The sequence below is a fragment of the Myodes glareolus genome, chromosome X, assembly GCF_982192425.1.
Source record: "Myodes glareolus chromosome X, mMyoGla1.1, whole genome shotgun sequence".
In the NCBI taxonomy this organism is placed as follows: Eukaryota; Metazoa; Chordata; class Mammalia; order Rodentia; family Cricetidae; genus Myodes; species Myodes glareolus.
Window position 1 is genome coordinate 101,787,071 of NC_142053.1, and position 24,245 is coordinate 101,811,315.

Sequence of the window (24,245 nt, forward strand, 5' to 3'; positions counted from 1 at the left end):
TACAATGTCTCTTCACAGCAATAGAAACCCAAACTAAGTCACCCACCCTTTGGCATATACCCCAAGGACTTATGATAGTGATGCCTGCTCTTCCATGTTCATAAATGCTATTGTCACAATAGCCAGGAAATAGAAAAATCCTAGATGGCTTTCAACTGATGAGTGGAGGTGGTACATTCACAAAATGGAATATTTTTCAGCTGCTAAGAAGAATGAAGTTATGAATTCACAGTAAATGGGTGACAATGAAATAATACTGAGTCAAGTACACTGACACTCAGAAATGCAAACATCTTTTGTTTTCTTTCATTTGTGCTTGTTAGTTTAAAATCTTCAGAAATATATGTTTCATTTAGAATACTGACACATGTTAGAAAAAGTAGTTAAGAGGTCACGCAGGGAGCAGAATGTTATGTGAGATGAGAAGGGAAGTAATGGTATATAATGTTAAAGGGAATAAAGACAGAAGAAAGGGTAAATGAGTTGGGAATCAGGAGAGAGGGTAGAAAGAGTTTTAGGCTGATGAATAACTAACATTAAGATGTTTTGAAATATCATATGGAAACTTTTATTACACATGCTTCATAAAATATATATATATACATATATACATTTATACTATTTCAGCATATTGGCAATATAATTATCATCCCTTCCTTTCAAAATTATCATGTTGAAAAATATAATGTATTTATTTGACAAATTCTGATATTAATTTATATTTTCGTTTTCATATTCTTTTTATGTTTTCAACTATGAAAAATTGGTTTCCTTCTTATTTTATCAATAATTTTCTTCACATATTTCCATAATGAACAATCTTTAAAGGAAAAATAATATGAAGCTAAAATTAAGTGTTTAGGAATTTTCATGAAGACATTTTAAATAAGGGGGACTGTATCTAAGAAACTTAAAAAGCAGGTAACCTAGGCAGAAACATATACACACATCCCATAGGTGTCAAAAGAGAGAAAAATGTCACATAAATCCTAACTACACTGAGAAATAATTAAACATGTTCTGTTGTTACAGACAAAGGAAACTTCCAATGACACTATAATTTAATTGAGAATACAAGTTATTGTATAATATATTGAAAACCATTGCTTAATTATAAGTTCTCAAAAAAATTTTATTGAATGATAATATCTGAAAACAAAATTATTATAGCGATGCTCTTTATGACACAATTTTAACATATATTCGTTGCTTTAAGAAACTATGAATGATTCAATTGAATAAGGGAGCAAACATTTTATATTTTTAATATGCTTTTATAGAAAGAAGACTTTATAATATATCACACCACCTTAGAAGAGTCACTTTTAATATCCAACCATGTTAATATTGAGTTCTGTGGCTAGCTTAGGAATGATGATTCAAAGATATGAATTCTTATGAAGTTGTGAAATTAGTTTTAATTAATAATTTTATATGCCAACTGGACAAAACACATAGTTCAAAAGATCATGTAGAGCCCAGGCTCAACGTATATATCTACATCAAATTTCCTCCCCCTATGGTTCAAGAAACCAACTGAGAGAGAGGGAGGGGAAAGATCCTATGAGCCAGTCTACTGGAGTCTGCTGTGAAAAAATCTTTCCTAAAAAAAAAAGGCTGCATAAACAAGACTGGAATATTGGCAATGTAAATGGATTTGGTATGGTTGAAAGAAAAATTTTCTGTGGGATCCCATCCCACAAAACTACAAGCAATTCATGACTCATGGGAGAAGAATTAGCTTATCCACCCCCACAGTGACAACATTTGTCCAACAAGATCATATCTACTTAAACAAAACCACATTTCTTAATAGTGCTACTTCCTATGGGGTCTAATTACATTCAAACTACTGCATGGCCCCTATAAGATTTTAAAGATATCACAATGCAAAATGCATTTTGTCGACCTTTAAAAGTCTCCATAGTATATTATAGTCTCAACAATGTTTAAAATCCAAAATTCAAAGTTTCTTATGAGATTTATACAATTTCTTAACTCTAATCCCCTATAAAATCAAAATAAAACAGCAGACCACATGCTTCCAACATAATAGCAAAGTATAAACATTGCCATTTCAAAATGTAGGAAGGGGAGCATAATAAGTAAATACTGAACCAAATAAGAACAAAAGCCAGCTGTTCAAACTCCAAACTCCACTTATCCATGTCTGATGTCAAAGTGCTCTTCAGATCTCCAAATTCCTTCAGCTTTGTTGACTGTAACACACTTCATTCTTTGGGCTGGTTTCACTCACTGTTAACAGCTCTCCTTGGCATTATCACATGATTGACATTTCTAACATCCTGTGATCTCCAAGGCAATCCAAGATTCAACTTCATAGCATCATACATTAATCTCATTAAGCTTACCTTCAAGGACACCCCTGACACACGCCTTGCCTCAGCAGTTTTCCTTAGGTATGGAAGCAGATTTCATAACCCATTTTCTGTGATTAAATCTTCAGGCAGAACCACATGGCCAAAGCTTTCTGTTTTCTACCTTCAATGCTTGTGGCAGTTCTGAAACTCGTTGTGTAGACTAGACTGGCCACAAACTCAGAGATCTGATTGCCTCTGCTTTCCCCGCGCTGGGATTGAAATTCTGCATTATCATAACCAATGTTATGATTTAAAAAAAAATGCTACAAGATTTCTGGTGTCAGTAGGCAGCAGAAATGCTGTAGGTCTCCAAATGGTGGTGGCGGGCCATGTGGCGGCAGGCAGTGGACCCTGGGAGCAGCCAGTGCCAGGCAGAGACAGAGACAGGTCCCTGAGCGGTGGCTGTCCCAGGCAGGGAGACACATGGTGGGCAGGCAGGAGACAGAAACATGGATAGACATGACATGTAGAAATGAGATTAAATATTTATTCAGAGAGCTATGAAGGGGAGGCAAAAAGGGGAGAAGGGAAGTGAGGGGAGAGAAGGGAAGGAAGCAGAGAAGTGGGGAGAGAGGCAAAAGCGAAACTGCCTCTCTGAGAGGAAGACGAAAAAGAGAGCGAGCTCAGGCTGGAAGCTGAAGATCACCCTGCATCAACAGATGGGAGAGGGAGTGGGCGTGGCTTGTACAAACAATCATAACACCCAACTCTAAACTCTTTTCTTTAATTAAAAAAATTGGAAATTTTGCTGAGTGGGATCTTGCCCTGAGGTCACCATTCCCTCTATTCCATTTTTTAATCTGTTAATCAGTGGTATGATTTGACAAGCTATGGGGGTCTTTCTCAAGAATTTTCAGAGGAGAATATTAATATATGGCCTAGATATTATTCTTGTGATATTTTGATGAAGAATGTGACTTCCTTTTGCCCTTGTCTGCAGCATCTTCCTGAGGCTAAAGTGAATAGTTTTGAATTACCTTGGCAGAGAAATTTAAAAAACTGCCTTTTGAAGACTGTTGTTATTAGTGGTAACTCCAATGAAGATTTATAATGAAACAGTGTAAGCTGAGCAGGGTAAATTACAAAATTTAAAACTTTAGTTATTTGCTGACGATATGATAGTGTATATCAGCGACCCCAAAAAACTCTACCAAAGAACTCCTACAGCTGATAAACACCTTTAGTAATGTGGCAGGATACAAGATCAACTCCAAAAAATCAGTTGCCCTCCTATACACAAAGGATAAAGAAGCAGAGAGGGAAATCAGAGAAACATCACCTTTCACGATAGCCACAAATAGCATAAAATATCTTGGGGTTTCTCTAACCAAGGAAGTGAAAGACCTATTTGACAAGAACTTTAAGTCTTTGAAGAAAGAAATTGAGGAGGATACCAGAAAATGGAAAGACTTCCCCTGCTCTTCGATTTTGGGAAACAACATAGTAAAAATGGCAATTCTACCAAAAGCAATCTATAAATGCAATCCCCATCAAAATCCCATCAAACTTCTTCACAGACCTTGAGAGAATAATAATTAATTTTATATGGAGAAACAAAAAACCCAGGATATCCAAAACAATCTTATATAATAAAGGGACTTCTGGAGTTATAACCATCCCTGACTTCAAACTCTATTACACAGCTACAGTATTGAAAACAGCTTGGTACTGGCATAAGAACAGAGAAGTCGACCTATGGAATCGAATAGAAGAACCAGATATTAACCCACAAACCTATGAACACTTGATTTTTGACAAGGGGGCTAAAGGTATGCAATGGAAGAAGGAAAACATCTTTAACAAATAGTGCTGGCATAACTGGATGTCAACCTGTAGAAGAATGAAAGTAGATCCATATCTATCACCATGCACAAAACTCAAGTCCAAATGGATTAAAGACCTCAACATTAATCTGACCACTTTGAATCAAATAGAAGAGAAAGTGGGAAGAAGTCTACAAGACATAGGCACAGGAGACCACTTCTTAGGTAGAACCCCAGTAGCACAGACAATAAGAGAATCAATGAATAAATGGGACCTCCTGAAACTGAGAAGCTTCTGTAAAGCAAAGGACACCGTCAGTAAGACAAAAAGGCTACCTTCTGACTGGGAGAAGATTTTCACCAACCCCTCATCAAATAAAGGCCTGATATCCAAAATATACAAAGAACTCAAGAAACTAGACACTAAAACTCTAATTAACCCAATAAAAAAATGGGGTGCTGATCTGAACAGAGAATTCTCAACAGAAGAACTTCGAATGGCCAAAAGACACTTAAGGTCATGCTCAACCTCCTTAGCGATAAGGGAAATGCAAATCAAAACAACTATGAGATACCATTTTACACCGGTCAGATTAGCTAAAGTCAAAAACACCAATTATAGCCTATGCTGGAGAGGATATGGAGAGATGGGAACTCTCATCCATTGTTGGTGGGAATGCAAACTTGTGCAGCCACTGTGGAAATCAGTGTGGCGGTTTCTCAGGAAACTGGGAGCCAACCTCCCTCAGGACCCAGCAATTCCACTCTTGGGAATATACCCAAGAGATGCCCTATCACACCACAAAAGCTATGTGTTTTTGTGAACAAAAAATATATGTTCAACTATGTTCATAGCAGCACTATTTGTAATAGCCAGAACATGGAAACAACCTAGGTGCCCCTCAATAGAAGAATGGTTAAAAAAGGTGTGGAACATATATACATTAGAGTTTTACTCAGCGGTAAAAAACAATGACATCCTGAATTTTGCATGCAAATGGATGGACATAGAAAACGCTTTACTGAGTGAGGTAAGCCAGACCCAAAAAGAGGAATATGGTATGTATTCACTCATAAGTGGATTCTAGCCATAGTTAAAGGTCTTTGAGTCTATAATTCGTGATCCTAGAGAAGCTAAATAAGAAGGTGAACCTGAAGAAAATCATATAGTTATCCTCCTGGAGATTGGAAATAGACAAGAGTCCCAGGTAACCTCGGGTGCTTGAGGGGGTGGGTGGAAGGGTTGTTGGAAGGGGAGAGGGTTAGAGAGAAGGGAGTAGGGGAGAAATTGGGAAAACTCGTGGGACTGGGATGGGGGAGGGAGGAAGGATGGATATGGGATCAGGGAAGAATATATCTCAACTAAGGAAGTCATTTTAAGGTTTACAAGAGACTTGATTATAAATGGAATCCCAGGTCCAAGGAGAGATCCCCAGATTGTTCTCTGGACAGAGGAGAGGGTGCCTGAACCGGCCTTGGTCTATAACCATACTGATGAAGATTTTGCTTATCACCATAGATCCTTCATCCGACGATGGATGGCGATACAGACGTAGACCCACATTGGAGCACCGGACTGAGCCACCCATGGTCCAAATGAGGAGCAGAAGGAGAAAGAACATGAAAAAAAAAACCTCAGGACCGCGTGGGGTGCGATCACCCACTGATACAAGGGGACTGATCTAATGAGAGTTCACCAAGGCCAGTTGGATTGGGACTGAACGAGCACGTGATCCAACCAGATTCTCTGAATGTGGCCGAATTCTCTGAATGTGGCTGGTCCGGAGCCTTTCTGAAAAGCCATTGACAATGACACGGGGACTTGTTTCCTCTGCATATACTGGATTTTTGGGATCCAGTCTGTTTGGATACTCACCTTCCTGGACCTGGAGGAAGGGGGGAGGAACTTGAACTTCCCACAGGGCTGGACGCCCTGACTGCTCTTAGGGATGGAGAGGGAGGAGGAGGGGGAGAGGGGAGTGGGAGGGTGTTGGGAGGAGGGGCGGAAATGGAAACTTTCATAATTTAATAAACTTTGAAAAAAAAACCTAAAAGAAAAGGCATAGTCCAGTCCACACCCCTCTGCTTTCATCAAGCATATAAACAATGGATAGAATAAAAACTCAGAAAAATCGTTAGAGAAGATGTTGTTCTAGAATATAAATATCTATACATTTCAGCTCAAGATAATATAAACACCTCAAGAACAATAAAGAACAAATATACTATTTCACTTTGCAGTTTGTGAATTAATTAGCATAGCAACTCTATAAGAGAATTGTATTCCCTTTAAATCTGAGGAAACTAAGACTCGGAGAATCAGACATCAAAGATAATATACTCAATAAGAAAGAAAAATGGCACAGTTGAGGTAGACTGGTAATCTATTTTATCGCTATAATATTTGGCTGAGTATATTTGGCATGGTTTCTCAACAAGGACACCTATAAGAACCAATAAACTATTTGGATTCATAAAAAAAGAAATGAAATTGATAAATCAATATTTCGAAAAGACAGCTTTATGTCTATATTTACTGCAGCACTATTCATAATAAGTAGCAAAATATGAAATCAACCTAGGTGCTTTTGAATAAGTAGATAAAATGCAGTGTATGCATATGTAACAAAACATTATTCTTCCATAAAAATGAATGTAATTCTATCACTTGAAGTACATAGTAAGTGGGAAACATTAAGTAAAATTATATGTTTATTAGAATTATTTACAGTTGCTTTTTTGCTTGTAAATGAAATGACTTCATTCTTATGTCTGAAAAGAAATCCATTGTGTAGGTAGCATATTTTCCTTTGTTTTTACTCACAGGGATAGCTATTCTTGGTTGTCAACCTGACTACATCACATCTAAAACTAAACCTCCAAAACTGATGGCACACCTACGAAGAAGTTTGATTAATTGGAAGTAGGAAGATATACTTCTGACCAAAATATCTGAGATAAGAAGACAAGTCTGTAATCTAGATCTTTTGAGTTGGGAAAGGAACTGGCTATTAATTCAAATCTAATGTGAGCCACATCTTCTGCTCTAAGACTATATGAGGACATGGAAGAATAATTTGCTTTTTAACTACTTGCCATTGCCTTGCTAACAGGGTTATTCCCTCACAAACATTATCACTTACTTCGTTGGGATTCCAGTGTATACGGAAGGCCAGTTGAGACATCCAAACTCATGAACTGAGCAACTTCTGGATTCTTGTATTTTCCATTCATAGGCAACTATGATTGGATTAGTTGGACTACTCTCTGTAAGTCATTCTAATAAACCACTTTCTATATAAACAAAGAAATTTATTCTATAAGTACTCAAGGGAGCCCTGACTAATACAGACACCAAAGCTAATTCTATAATTTAGTTGCATTGGAGATAAAATAAAGGCAGACATTCAGTATCTCTGTGATATACTGACTTGAAGTCCTTTAGGTAAATTCCCAAGAGAGGTGTATAGCTTGGCAGACAAATATGTGTTTTCTTATTTGTGGATTTAGAGTTTATAAATTATATAAATTTATTTATATAAATTAAAATATAATTATATTTTAAAATTATAAAGATTTATAAAATAGTACAAAAATAAAAAAGTAAGGAAAATGTGAGAAATTGGAAGGTATGATAAAGGAGAATATACTACAAATACAATATATACAGTGTATTTAACAATTAAAATTATTTTAATTTTAAAATTTCCAGTATAATGACAGAAGGATAAGAGAAAGAGAGAGGGAGAGAGAGAAACAGATAGAAGGAAAAATAAAGAGAAAATAGAGAGACAAATACCACATGTTCTTTCCTTGGTGTGGAAGCTAAAGATACTTTAAATCTGAATACAATCTGAATATGTAATTAAATATAATGAGAACTGAGTTGGGGAGATGGATAAGTAATGTTATTCTGTATTCTAATGCACTCTATATATTTGTTGAAATATAACACTGATTCCTGCAATTTTGCATAATGAATGCATGTGAATCAAAAATGAAACAGTTTTGAGATAAATAAGTACCTTTTTCATATTCAAAACTTATTTTCAGCCTGGGAGATAAGAAACCTACCCATAATTTTAAATCACTGTAATCTGTTTTTTCTCAATTTGAAATTATTCTGGAAAATGTGAACCAAGAAAAATAAATAGTCCAAAATGTAAGACTTAGACTCACCCTTTACAGGTAGTTTTGATCAAGGTATATACATGGAAACGCATATCTATTCTGCAAGATCAGAGGTACAATGTAACACAACTTCTTTCAATTCTAAAATAGAAACTTAGCCAGAAAAGTAACTGTTAATAAAAAAGTCGTGGAGGTAAAAGGATGATCTAAGATATGTTGGAGAGGGTAATGGAGGGCAGATGGCAGGAGGGCATGGGGCATATTTGTAGCCAAGCTATGTTATATACATGTATGGAAATTTTAAAAAGTAAAAAATAAAAAAGTAAAATAGTTGCACTTGTATTAGCTATCTGAGACTGATCATCATAAACAGATGGAACCTTCAGATCCAATCATGAAATCTCTCCGTTTCTGCAACAGAACACCTGTGGCAGGCTTCCTTGGCCCTGTTCCCATATGCTATGTATCCCACAGATCTTCCACTTATAGGCTCCCTCCCCACCAACTTTTCTTTGTTCCAGTTTTAAATCCCAGCAGAAATCCCCTATTAACCCATTGGCCCCACCTCCCAGGTCAAACGCAGGCTTACGGCAGATTTCTCAACTCTCATTCTGATCCTATAGATTCCCAAAACCCCAGTCTCATTTTGAGTTCTTTAGCAGAAAACCTGCTCTGGTCTATCTTTACTCACTTATGCAATCCCCAATAGATCACAAAGATTTTCTCCTGCAACTTCCCTTCCACCAACTCATCTCTTTACCCCAGCCTTCATCACCAACAGGCATTCTTTGGAACACAGCAGATGAACAGGTAAACTAACTGAAGACCTTCATGAAACCCTATTCTCCTGCAAACCCAATCTCTCAGTCTAATTCTTATCTCTTTAACAGAACACCTGCTGTAGCCTTTCTTTCCCTTGCTGCCCATATCTCCTGTGAATGTTATTGACCTTACCCTACTATTCTCTCCCTACCCACTTGTTTTATCCCAGGCCCAACTCCATCAAACAAATCCCTGCGAACCTACAGACTGCCCCTGAAAAAAAGATCTTTATAGGCATTTACTTCTTTCTGTGTTCCTTTAGATCCAATACCCTAGACTCATATTCAAACTATAGAAGATTAGTTTGCATGACTTCTCTTTACTGTCGTCCCATATTCCAAGGAGGCAGAATAAGCAGTTCTTCATGGAACACTGATCTCTTCCCTCCTGTGAACCCTTTCAGAATGTTTGCCTATTATCATTTCTAAATGTCATCTTACTATACCCAGAAACATATTTTACCTGGAATACCAAGTAGCCATAGCCTTCAGGCCCAAATAAAATCACCTATCAGGCAACACACAGCCATCACATTTTCTTAAAATGCATAGAGAAAGCAGAAACAAAGGGAAAAACACCCACCCAACAAAGACAAATTCATAAATCAGAACCTGGACCTATAATCATCCCAATCACAGGGGAATAAAGACTGCATAGACCCAAGAAATAAAAACCAGGAAAATATATATCTACTAGAACCCAACTATCCTTCCATAGAAGGCCCTAAATAAGCCAACTGAACTGAAGCAGAAGAAAAAGACCTTAAAGCCTCCCCTATATCAATGATGGAGATCTTTAAAGAGGAAGTGACTAAATCCCTTAGAGAAACCCAGGAAAACAAAAATGAATAGCTTAAGGAAAGGAATAAAAGTGTTCAACACCTGAAAATGAAAATAGAACCAATTTTATTCTATTAGAATTCTATTAATGGAATTGAAATTGAAGGAATTCTTGAAATGAAAAATTTAGAAACTTTTCAGAGGCAAAATGCATGAACATAATATAAGTGATGGAAGAGAGAAGATCAGTTGATGAAGATACAATAGAAGAAATGGATATATTGCTCAAAGAAAATATTAAATCTAATAAGTCTCTGACAGAAAACACCAAGAAAATCTGAGACACTATGAAAAAAACAAACCAAAGAATAATGTGAGTATATGAATGAAAAAAATGTTCTCAAAGGCTCTGAAAATATTTTCTACAAAAGTATAGAAGAAAATTGTCCTAACCTAAAGAACAGGAAGCCTATAAAGGTACAAGAAGCATACAAGTCACCAAATACATTGGAACAAAACTGAAAATCCTCTTGCATCATATTAATTAAACACTAAAGATACTGAACAATAAATACTGAAATCTGCTATTAAAAATAATAACATATAAAGACATACCTATTAAACTTACACTTGGTTTCTTAATGGAGATTCTAAAATACAGAAGGAGGTGAAAATGCACTCAGACTCTAAGACACCACAGAGGCCAGCTCATATTACTATACATAGAAAAAGTTTCAATGAACAAATATGTAATAAGATATTACCTGATAAAGTCAAATTTGTATAATATTTGTCTAGCAATTAAGCTCAACAAAAGTGCTAGTAGGAAAACTTCAATCTATTGAGGTGAATTAAAATCATGAAAACCAGTAAACAAATAGTCTCAGACATACAAATTCAAAAGGGTATCACCTACAGCACCACCAATAACAACTACAAAATAACAGAAATCAACAATTGATCATCAAAATCTCTCAATAACAATGGTCACAATTCCCCAGTAAAAAGATCTTAACAGAATGGATGCTAAAAGAAAACAGGAACATGCAAGATCAATAACATAACATCCAAGATAGACACTCCCTCAAGATAAAGAATTGAAATATATTTTCAATAAATAGACCCAAGAGGCAATATAATTCAAAGAAAACCAAATCAAAAGAGATAGAGAAGGATACTTCATACTCATCAAATGAACAATCACAAAGATTACATTTTAGTTCTTAACATCTATGCCCCTGCCCCAAGCACAATATTTCCCATGTTTGTAAAAGAAATACTACTACTGTTTAAATCACATAGTGACCCTCATCCACTGATAGTGGGAGACTTCGTTATCGTCTTCTTACTAATGGACAGGTCATTCAGCTAAAAATACATGAAGAAATGTTGTAGCTCACATACGTTATAAAAACCAAACGGATGCAAGAGCGATGTAGAGAACATTTCACTCCAAAACTGATCACATACTTGAACACAGAGAAAGCTTCAACAGATGCAAGAAAATTTAAATTAGTCTCTGCATCTTATCAGACCACCATGGATTAAAGCTGGGTATACAACTATATGACTCTTGGGTATTTACCCATAGGACGCATTGTTGTCCTACCAAAAAGTAAACTGCTCAAATCATGCTCAGTGTTGTTGTATTCCTAGTATCCAGAAACTAGAAACAACCTAGATGTTCCTCCCCAGAAGAATGGATAGAAAAATTGGTTTACATTTTCACAGTGGTTTATTACGCAGCTCCTAAACAATGACATAATAAAACTTCTAGGCAAATGGAATTAACTAGAAAAAAATCATCCTGAGTGTAGCAATGCTCAGACTCAGAAAGATAAATATAATGATATATTCACTTATTTGTGGATATTAGTCATTAAAGAAATGATAACCACACTAGAATTTATAGGCTCGGTGAGGTTAGGTATAGACAAAGGGGCTAGGGGAGACAAATGGATCTCCTGGGAGGAGGAAATAAAATAGATTTCATGACTGTGGCTGCTGAGAACTACAACTGGAGGAATTAGGAGAGGAGATAGAATAGAGGGAGGGAATGTTCAGAGAGACAGCTAAACTTGTGAGGGTTTGGAATGATGATTTGTGTCTTACTTATGGTTTCTATTGCTGTGAAGGGATACCGTGACCACTGTGGTAGCCCACACATGTCTTTGCTTCCATCTAGAGTCAATACTGACTTAAAATAGTCATTTGAATTCAAGATTGTCTGCTCTGCTTGCATCAAATATCCTTGAGGACTGTGAGCAAGTTCTGATTAAGCCCTTGGGAAAAAGCAATTTTGCCCATGAGAAAGAACACATTATCTTCTAAGATTTGGACTGTTGCATCTCAGCAAGAGACACTTATCCTTAGAGATTAGAAACTGTTTAGCTGAATTAGATAGTGCACCTGCTTGAGATTCCTCTCAAAGACAGTGCAGAAAGGTGGCTAGCTGACTGCCATGCTCTTTTTTCTGCCTTTTGTCTGTAATAAGTATATATGCTGACTGAGAAATTTTGGGCTGTTTAGTATTCACCTTCAATCCTTACAGTCTAGCCTTTGCTTCTGTTTTCATTTCTCTTAATCTGCCTTTTCCTATAATATTGTGCCCCCTCCCTGGTACCCCACTATGGCAGACCACAGGAATTCTTAAAAAGGAAAACATTTAGATGAGGTGACAGCTTACAGTTTCAGTGATTTAGTCCAGTATCATTATAGGGCACATGGCAGAATGTATGTATACATGGTCCTGGCTCTTCTCTATATCCAGGCAACAGGAATTGAACTGTGACACTGGAAGGTATCTTGAGGATAGAAAATTTAAAAACCTTTAACCACAGTGACACACTTCCTCCAAAAAGGTAATACCTATTGCAACAAAAGTCACACTTTATGAGTTTTTGAGGGCTAATTACATTCAAACTACCATTACATGAAAACTAGTGCAATAGAAACTTCCTAAAATACATGAAATGATCTTAATGGGGTCTCCAAATAATGATGGAGACAGAGTCCCAACTGGTATATCATCATCAAGAGAAGAATCCAGAAGTGGTACTGGGTTGCATTCAATGGAATTGTTGGCCAAGGGAATCTCATGAAAATCTCCAAACAACCCACTCTGTTGCTAAGACAATTGTTAGATCTCTGCAGATTTGCCAAGGACAATACCTACACACCCATTGAAAGTAGAGAAGTTGAGCTAGTTCCTACAAGGAGCCTTCACATTCTACCTTATAGTATGTTTGTTGTGGCAAGGTACCCTGCAAGCCACCAAAAGAGAAGAATAAACACCAAACCAATCAAAAAGAGTTCGACCTTCAAACTGTTCGGCCTTCAAGATGTACTAGGATAATGATGGCACAGAACTTGTGAGAATGACCAAACAATGTCTGAGTTCACTTAGGACACACTCACTGGATTTAAACCCATACCTATACTCTGGTGACCAGCAACCACAGATTGGGTAGTTTAGACACTTGGGGTGAAACCAAACACTAGTGGTCTAAAAATAAAATAAAATGGCTCCTAGTGATAGTCTGCTGTACTTGTAGATCAGTGCATTAATCAATCATCATCACACACTAATCCTCCTGCAGAAGAAGGGAATAGATGATGAGACAGACAGGCAAACATTATTTAGTGAGAGAGTCCTTGGAACACACAGCTCTTGATGGAATGCTTCCATCAAAGTTCTCCACTCTGAGCTCAGGGAATCCCGTGGAAGAGGAAGAAGAAAAAGCATAAGAGCTAGAGGAGATGGAGGACATCAGAGAGAACAGGGTCCTGTAAATCATCTGAGCCAGGCTCATATGCACTCACAGTGACTGAGTCAGCAAGCGCAGGGTCTGCACAGGTCTGTGCCAGGTGCTGTGCATATATATATTTATAGCATTCATCTTAGTATTTTTTTCTATTTTATTTATTAAAAATTTCCACCTCCTCCCCCTCCCATTTCCCTCCCACTCCCCACACTCCCCCTCCCTCTCCAGTTCTAAGAGCAGTCAGGGTTCCTTGCCCCGTGGAAAGTCAAAGGTCCTTCCCCCCTCCATCCAGGTCTAGGAAGGTGAACAACCAAACAAACCAGGCTCCCATAAAGCCAGTTCATGCAGTAGAATCAAAATCCAGTGCCACTGCCTTTGGCTTCTCAGTCATCCCTCATTGACAGCCACATTCAGAGAGTCTGGAGAGCTTGGGGGAATGGGATGGGTGGGATGGAGGAAGGGTGATATGGGAACAGGGAAGTATATATCTTAATTAAGGGAGCCATTTTAGGGTTATCAAGAGACTTGACTCTAGAGGGGTTCCCAGATCCAAGGAGATGTCCCCAGCTTGTTCCTTGGGCAGCAGAGGAGAGGGTGCCTTAACTGTCCTTGTCCCATAGTCACACTGATGAATATCTTGAATATCACCATAGAACCCTCATCTGGCGATGGATGGAAATAGCGACAGAGACCCACATTGGAGCACTGGACTGAGCTCCCAAGGTCGTCTTAGTATTTTTATGGGAATCCTGAGTATGCAAACATATGTGATATTGTCTGCCATTATACAATTTTCAAATTTATTTATTTATTTAATCAAATGAACTTACCTCTGTAATAGGTTTTAAGTAAATTGTTGTAAGTATAATAAACTTTACTGGCCAGAAGGTGTCACAGTTGCTGGCATGAAAGTCTTTGGGTGTGCTTAAAAATTCCATTGGTATATACCCAAAGGTGGTGTTGTTGGGTCTTGGGGTATTATAATTTCCTAGGTAGGAAAAAACCTAATTGCACTCATTCTGTGCCTGAAGTGAAGAAATGTATGCTGGGAAAAGAGATCATGAATTGTCTCAATTACAAGGGCTGATACTGTAACATATAGCTAATTATACCTTTTTTCTAAGTGCTAGATTATTCATTGTAAGTAAAATTATGTAAAGGGAGGACTTCAGTTTGTCTTAAAATATAGGTGCATGGATATTTCATAAACACATTGGCCACTGACTGACTTTCACTTATGCAGAGCAATGATTTCTAACATGAAGGAGTGGGGAGATTACTTATTGGTAAGGAACTTTGTTGCTTTGGCAGAGGACCCAGGTTTGGTTTCACTCAAACATCCAAGTCAGCTCTCAGCTACCTTTAATTCCAAATGTATGTCTTCAGACACCCTTTTATACTCCTGAAGGCAACTTTATGCATGATATCTATATATCTATATATCTCTATATATATATATATGTTCTATGGCAAATCCCCATACATACAGAATACAGAAATAAGTATATAACAAATACAATTTTAAAGCAATAGCTTAGAACATGGTATCATATCAAATTGTCTTAATAATTTTAATTGTGAGCTGATTTAAAAAGACAAATATCTTGGAAAGATGTTTCATTTAACTATTCTTTAGCATAATACCCATTTGACTCATTTTCTTCAATAATGATTAGCATTAGCAACATTTATTCATAATGTGATTAGGAAAATGGTGCTCTATAAGATGGTGATTGAATAAGTTAATAGAAACATTTACCTCAGGTACTTGTTTTTATAACCATTTTAAAGTAAAGCTGCCTTAAAAATTTTCTAAAGTATTATTTAATAAGAGTCATATATTCACAATCAAAATGACAAACATAAAAGAGTTCATAAAATTTCATATAATGCAGTATATCATGTTGCAATGCACAAAGATTTACATTAATCGGAGCTAAGAAACACTTAATCATATAATAAGAAAAGTACAGTTTAATAAGTATACTTGAAAATTCAATGCATAATTATTTCCAGTATGTCTGGCAGTATCTTATCAGTTTATTTCTTCGTTTGTATTTTCCTTTCTGTGAAGAGACACTATGACCATAGCAACTCTTATTTAAAAATACAATTAATTTAGGGGATTCACTTACAGTTTCAGAGGTTCAGGCAATTATCATCGTGGCATGGAGCATGAAAGTATGTAGTAGAGGTGTCCTGGAACTGAGACTGCTATATCATGCAGGTAACAAGAAATCAACTGATTCCCTGAGCAGTATCCTGAGTATATGAAACCTCAAGGATCCTCCCCACAGTGATACTTTTTCTTCAACAAGGTCATAACCACTCCAACAAAGTAATACCTCCTAATAGTGGCACTCTCTATGTGAATATAGGGTTGTGGGATTAGTGGGGACATTTGCATTCAAACTATCACAGTCTTGATTATAGGAAATATTTTATTGTTGTACATGTATGTTTTTCTGTACTATGGACATAAAGCTAGCAATATACAATACAGCTCGCTGTATTACAAAGATATGGGTACTGAATATACATTTAGGCTGACTAGCTCTACCTTTCTAAATATATATCTAGGGCATGAAGTATATTACCAGTAGAGTTTCATTTCCATAAGGTATGTGGTGTTTTATAAATATATATGTGGCCTTCATAGATAAGTAATTAAGTAAACTGTATGTGAAACAATTCTTTGTATAGAACTGCTTATTAAATTGTCTTTGTTTTTACAGATTTTTTTCTTTTTTAATGTTATTTATTATTCTTTTATTTATTTTACATCAAGACCACAGCTTTCCTCCCTACTCTCCTCCCATTCTCTTCCCTCAACTCCCATCTCTTAATGCTCCTAAGCACTTCTTCTCTGTTTCTATTCATAAAAGAGCACGCCTCCTTTGGAATCCCCCCCCCCCCAAATACACGAAATAATAAATTGCACTGAGACTAAACACCACCCCTTCTATTAAGGCTGGGCAAGGCAATCAAGTGTGAGGAATAAAATTCCCAAAGCAAGCAAAAGCAATAAGTTCAAGCCATACTCCCACTGCTAGGAGTCCCATAAGTAGACCAAGCTATACAACTATCACATACATACAGAATGCCTAGGTTAGTACCATGCAGGATCCCTGATTGTTGGTTCAATCTTTGCAAGATCCTCTGATCCCAGGTTAGTTTATTCTGTGGATTTTCTCTTAGTATACTTGATGCCTCCAGCTACTGCAGTACTTCCTCCCCCTCTCCATTAGGATTCCATGATCTCTGACTAATGTTTTAGTGTGGTTCACTGCATCTGTTTGACATCACTTTATGAAAGTGGCCTCTCTTATGCCAATTCGGCTAGACATCATTCTAATGTATAACAGAATATCATTAGGCATCTATATTTTGACTATTTTTCTCCACTCCTGTTTGGTTTTTCCCTTGGTTTATGGGCTGTCTAGATTATAAGTCCTCATGTTCCAGGAAATTTCAGGCGTTAGCTCCTTCTCATGGCATGACTTTCAGGCTGTATTGGTCATTGGTTGGAAACTTCCACCAACTATGCACCACCCTTACTTCAGCATATCCCATAGAAAGGACACACTATGGTTGAAGGCTATGTGACTTTGCTGTTGTCTAATCCCTCCACTGAAAGTTTTGCCTGGTAACAGGAGATGACCAGTTCAGGCTACATATCCCCTATTGCTAAGAGACTTAGCTGAAATCATTCTTGTAGACACTTGAGAGTTTCCCATGCACTAGGTTTCTACCTTATCCAGTTGTGTCTTTCAGTACTCACACCATTCATCATCCTCACCTAATCTCTCATGTTCACTTTCCCAGCCTACCACAGTTCACCCATGAAAGCTCTTCTATTTCAATTTCCAAGAAATAACCAAGAGCTTCCTTGAACCATGTTCTTTACCTATCTCTCTAGTCTGTGGATTGCGGCATGGTTATTCTTTTCTTTATAGTTAATACCCACTTATAATTAAGTACAAGCCATCTTTGTTCCCTGTGTCTGGATTGCTTCTCTTAGGATGGTTCTTTTCTAGTTTCATTAATTTGTCTGCAAGTTTCATGATGTCATTGTTTTAACAACTGAATAATACCATCTTGTGTAAATAAATGTACCACATATTCTTTACCATTATGTTGAGGAATATCTAGGTTGTTTTGAGGATCTGGATTTTACTAATAAAGCTGCTATGAACATAGTTAAGCAAATGTCCTTGTTGTATGGTTGAACATCTTTCTGGTATATTTCCAACAGTATTACAGTTAGGTCTTGAGGTATATCAATTCCCTATTTTCTGAGAAAATGTCACATTGACTTCCAAAATGGCTGTATGAGTTTGCACTACCAACAGGAATGGAGGTGTGTTCCACCTTGTTCCATATCCTGGCCAGCATTAGCTGTCACTTGTATTTTTGACCTTAGCCATTCTGATAGATATAAGATGAAATAACAGAGTTATTTTAATTTAGATTTTTCTATAGCTTAGAATGTTTAACATGTTAAGTGTTACAGACCTCTGAGACTCTTCTGTTGAGAATTTTCTGTTCATATCTATACCCCCTTTCTCATTGGATTAATTTCTTTCCTAATATTAGTTTATTGAGTTCTTTATGGATATTTAATATCAACCCTCTATCAGATGTGGGGATGGTGAAAATCTTTTAACCTTATTAATGCTGCCATTTGTTATATTGGCTGTGACCTTTGCATTAAAGAGCTTTACATTATCAGGAGGTGGCATTTATTGATCTTAGTGTCTGCATTATTGCTGTTCTATTCAGGAAGTTGTCTCCTGTGACAATGTGTTCTTTTTTACTTTCTTTTCTATCAGGTTCACTGTATCTGGATTCATGTTGAGGTCTTTGATCCACTAGACTTAAGTTTTGTTTAGGTTGATAGATATAAATCTATTCAAATTGTTCTACATGCAAAATCCAGTTATATGAACACTATTTTTAGAAATGCTTTTTTTATTTTTTCCATTGTATAATTTTTGTCTTTATGTCTAATTCAGATAATCATAGGTTGAAAGATTTACATTTGTGTCTTTGATTGGATTCCATTGATCCACTGTCTATGTTTATGCCAATTCCCTCCTGGCTTTATTCCTTTAGCTCTGGGGTAGAGCTGGAAATCAGGGATGGTAATACTCCTGGAAGTTCTTTTATCGCACAGTATTATTTTAACTAATCTGTGTTTTTATCTTTTTTCTTATGAGTTGAATATTATTCTTTCAATGTTGTTAAAACTGTTTGTAAATTTTGACAGAAATTGCACTGAATCTCTAGAATGCTTTTGGTAAGATGGCCATTTTTATTATTAAACTTACAGATCCATGAGGATCAGAATTTTTCTCATCATGCTGATGTCTTCTTGGATTTCTTTCTTCAATGACTTGAAGTTATTTTCATACAAGTTTTTCACTTGCTTGGTTATACTTACTCCAAGATATTTTATAATATTTACGGAATTGCGAAGGATATTATTTCCATGATTTCTTTCTTACCTGGTTTGTTGTTATAGAGGAAGGCTACTAATTTTTTGAGTCAATCTTACATCCTACCTGCTTAGTAAAGGTGTTTATCAGCTGTAGGAATTCCCTGGTAGAATTGTTGGGGTCACTTATGTATTCTATGATATAATTTGAAATAATACTTTGACTGCTTTTCTCGTTTGTATCCCCTTGATCTCACTGAGTTACCTTATTGCTCTAGCTGAAACTTGAAGTACTATATTGAAAAGATATGAAAAAAGGTGAACATCTTATCTTGTTCCTGACATTAGTGGAATTGCTTTGCGTTTTTCTCCATTTAATTTGATATTGGTTATCAGGTTGCCAAATATTGCTTTAGCTATCTTTAGATAGATTTCTTATCTTTCTGATCTCTCATGATTTTATCTCATGTTAAGAGAATTATATCATGAAGTGGTATGGTGATAGATTTGTGAAGGACTTTTTCATTATCTAATGAGAAGATCATGTGGCCTTTCTCTTTCAGTTTGTTTATTTGGTGGATTACATTGATAGATATTTTTATGTTCAACCATGCCTGCATCTCTGTAATGAAACCTACTTGATTGTGGTTGGAGATCTTTTTGATGTTTTCAGGGATTCCACTTGCATGTATTTAATTGAGTGTATTTACACCAATATCCATGAAAGAAATTGGTCTCTAATATTTGAAGACTTCATAGAAAAAATTATTAGTACTTATAAAATACCTGGCATAATATAGAATGTGTTAAATGAATTAAAGAGAATTAATAAATGACAATCTGATAATATTTACTTTTATATTAGTCAATGCAGGAAAAATGTCATACTTATATATTTAGACATGCATATTATTTCTTCATTGAATGTGGGCATATAACCCATGCTTGTTTATTGATTGTCCTTAGACTGTCTCCCTGAGATAAAGACAGTGACTGCACTGATAGGACACATAGGTGAGTGTTTGGCCCCCTAGCCGAATGGCCCAATCTCTAGGCCCGAGCCACCAGATCAAACCCTGAGTCTCTCCACAAACCATCTCAGCTGCACGAGAGGAGACAGTTAGCAGGGAAAGCTCCTGTTGGCAGGCTGCTCCATCCCCCTATTGGACCCTTGAATCTATCAGTCCCACTAAGTGCCCAAACCCACTCATCCCCTGCAACCTCAGGGGTTCCCTGAAACACCAATTGCAAACAATTAGAACTGAGAAACAGGCACTGACTGCTCTGATCAGATCAAGTGGCACAGATACTGATATCACAGATTGAAGGAAGAAATGGGTAGATACCTTCCAAGAATACATTCTACAAGCTAAAGAGCAATTTAGCACCACCATAACCTAGTGATTATAAGACAGCAAGACCTGAGCATCCCAAAGTAGAAGAAGCAGAATAAAATGATATAATAACAACTTTATGAAGATGATAGAGACCTTTACAGAGGGAATGAAAAATTCCCTTCAAGAAATGGAGGAAATGAAAAAAATGGAAGAAATTAGTAAATCTCTTAAAGAAAGTCAAGAAAATGCAAGGAAACAAGTGAAGGAAACTGTTCAAGATGTAAAATTTGAAATAGAGGCAATAAATAGAAAATGAACTTAGGGAATACTGAAAATGAAAAATCTGGGTAAATGAACACAAACTACAGATGGAGGCATAACTGACTGAATGCAAGAGATGGAAGAGAATCTAAGGCATCGAAGATATGATAAAAGAAATAGATTCAGAAGTCAAAGAAAGCATTAAAACCAGCAAAGGCACAACACAAACTATCCAGATAATCTGAGATATAATGAAATGACTAAAACTAAGAATGATTGGGATAGAAGGAGACTACCAGGTCAAAGGCACAGAAAGTATTTTCAACAAAATCATATAAGAAAACTTTATCAACCTAAAGAAGAAAATGTCTATGATGATACAAGAAGCTTGCAGAACACCACATTGCCTGGATTAAAAAAAAGTCCCCTTGCCACATAGTAACAAAAATAATAAATATACAGAATAAAGAAAGAATATTAAGAGGGGCAAAGAAAAATGCCAAGTAACATGTAAACGCAGACCTAATAGAATAGCACCCAAACTCTTAATGGAGACTCTGAAAACTAGAAGGTCTGGACAGATGTTATGCAGACAATAAGAGACCACAGATGCCAGCCCAGACTATTATAACTGGGAAATTTTTCAGTTTCCATAGATGGAGGAAACAAGGTATTCTACAACAAAACCAGATAAAAATAATACCTTTATACAAATCCAAAGCGACAGAAAGCACTAGAAGGAAAACTCCAAACCAAGGAATTACCTGCACACATGAATACACAGGAAATAGATAATCCCATACTAAAGAAGGGAAACACACACACATACTACCACCATAAAAGTAATAGGAGTTAACAATTATTGGTTATTAACATTCCTTAATATCAATCGGCTCAATTTACCTGTAAAAAGACAAAGATTAAAAGAATGAATATGAAAACAGGATTCTTCCTTCTACTTCACATAAGAAACACACTTCAACTTCAAAGTTACCTCATTATGTCAGATTAAAATTTAGGAAAGCATTTCCAATCAACTGGAACTGAGAAGTAAGCTGCTATAATTATCCTAACATCTGACAAAATAGACTTTAAATTGAAGGCAATAAAAAGAGATGAAGAAGGACACTCAATATTCATCACTGAAAAAATTCATCAAGAAAAATTTCAATTCTGAACATTTATGTCCCAAATAATAGGATACCCACATTTGTAAAAGAAATAATAACAAAGCTAAAATAACACATCTAATCCCACAATGTAATAGTGGGAGAATTGAACACCATACTCTCTCCAATGGACAGGTCTGCCAGACAGAAAATTAACAGAGAAATAAGGGAACTAACAGTTGTGATGACTGAAATGGGCCTAACAGACATTTTTTAAATTTATTTATTTATTTGTTTATAAAAATTTCCACTTCCTCCCCTCCTCCCCATACCCTCCCTCTCCCCCCCCCACTCCCTCTCCTTCTCCCTCTCCAGTCCTAAGAGCAGTCAGGGTTTCCTGCCCTGTGGGAAGTTCAAGTTCTCCCCTCTCCCTCCAGGTCCAAGGAAGTGAAAGACCTACTTGACAAGAACTTTAAGTCTTTGAAAAAAGAAATTGAGGAGGTTACCAGAAAATGGAAAGACCTCCCCTGCTCTTGGATTGGGAGAATCAACATAATTATGTTTTATGAATATAATTATGTTTCCCATCAGTGTTTTGTTTTAATTATTAAAGTTATTATAAAACAGTGGAAAAACATCCCATTGCAATTCCTATATAAATGTCATTAATATTCTTCAAAGAAATGGGAAAAATTGCATGGAACTGTTTAAAAAAACTAAACAATCCAAGTTACTTTGAGTCAAAAGAAAAGAATGCTACCTAACTTCAAAGCAAACTACACGTGCGAAGTAATTAAAAATATCAGAAAATCACATATAGACAAGCAGAACAGAAGAGAAAGCCTGGAAGTAAATCTTCCCATCCATAGCTAATGAATTTTCCACAAAGGTGCAAAGAACACTCTTTAGAGAAATGAGGGCACACTTCTACAGCACATAAACTAAAAAGGGCAAATTACAGTTTCTTCAATAGTATTGGGTTATTCTCCAGAGTTGTTGATTGAACTGACATTGGTGGATTGTGTGCACTTCAACCTACTTTAGCCCGTTGCTTCTCCATCATGTGTCATAAGTACAGATATATGTCTTCACTGATGAGAGGATTCATTCAAATATATCTTTGTCATATTATATTGACTAGCCACAATAAACATCACTGCTTAATAAGATAGTAACTTTTCGGCAATGTTTAAATGAGTTACTTAAATAAAGGACCCAGGTAATTTATTTGGAATCTGTTCATATGAGTTATTACTATTATAACAGCCAAGCTATTTGAATAGACTCTCCAGGGTTGTTCACAGAAAAGTTCCTGATTTCCAATCCCTGATTACTGACCTTCCCACATTAGATGCCACTAGTCAAACAACAAATAATTTCCACTTCCAGGTCTCCATTTTCTACTTTCAGTAAAGCCCACTTGGATATTCTGTAGCCTGTCTGTGGGCCATCTGGAGAACTCTACCATACCCTGTACTGAAGGTGTTTTCTCTATTGCTCCAGAGCAAATATAGCTTTCATTTTAGTGCGTGCCCTACGTACATCTTGGTGTTAGAAATTGTGATGACTGATGCACCATCTAAAGTTCAAAAGAATTACTGCCAACCTTGAATCAGCTGTCAGCAGTCACATGTACCTAAAGCTATATGACTTATATGTTTACGCATTCATGACCTTTCCCTATGATCCTCAAAAATTTGCCTTGGGATATTCAAAAAGGTTTTCCCTGTGCAAATCATGTAAGTGGAAGTCATACATCAACATGTCTTTCTTCTTACAGATTCAAGCAAGATATTACATTGTCTTCTGTGATATCTTCAAATCAAGCAGTGACAACTGCAGTTGTGGCCTCCAGGCCATGGTGTGTACTTTCTACATGGAGAAAGTAAACTAACCAGAATTTTTTGAACTTGCTTGAACTGGTTATAAAAGGAAGCAGTCACCCGTGTGATTTCCTGAAGCAAAACTTCCTGTACCTTCAGGTGAAAGTGATCAGTGAGACCCGCAGCTATGTGATCAACCTGTGTAGGATGTGAGCCTCAGAAAGCAAAATGTATGTGTACCTAATGGCCAAGAACAGTCTGGTCAATACCAAGGAGAACTGAAATGAGATGCTATTCCTTGAGTCATTAGGGCAGAAGCCCTATTTCAATTGCAATTTGTTTATTAGTTTTTTTCCTTCTGGTTTTGACTGTTTAATTAAATAAAATTAACGTTGTTCTCAAAAAAACTAAAGTTTTACTTCTGTGTGGAAAATTTTTAGATTAAACCCCTGTAAGTCTAAAATGTCCATGATTCTCTCCATATACCCATGACACTATCCTTTCGAAATTCAAGATCTCTGAAGTGCGGAGAGTAAAAAGCTATTTAGGGTCTTTGGAAAATGCCAAATCCTACTTCCCTTATAAACAATTGGCATTGACATTTTGTGGAGGATATTGTGGGGCCATAGGTCTGTGTA

General features: G+C 36.4%; 1 pseudogene; it reads left to right on the forward strand.

The window, feature by feature from the left end:
* Positions 1-23,820, forward strand: part of LOC146889104 (uncharacterized) — an 87,151-nt pseudogene extending 63,331 nt beyond the window's left edge.
* The last annotated feature ends 425 nt before the right edge of the window (positions 23,821-24,245 follow it).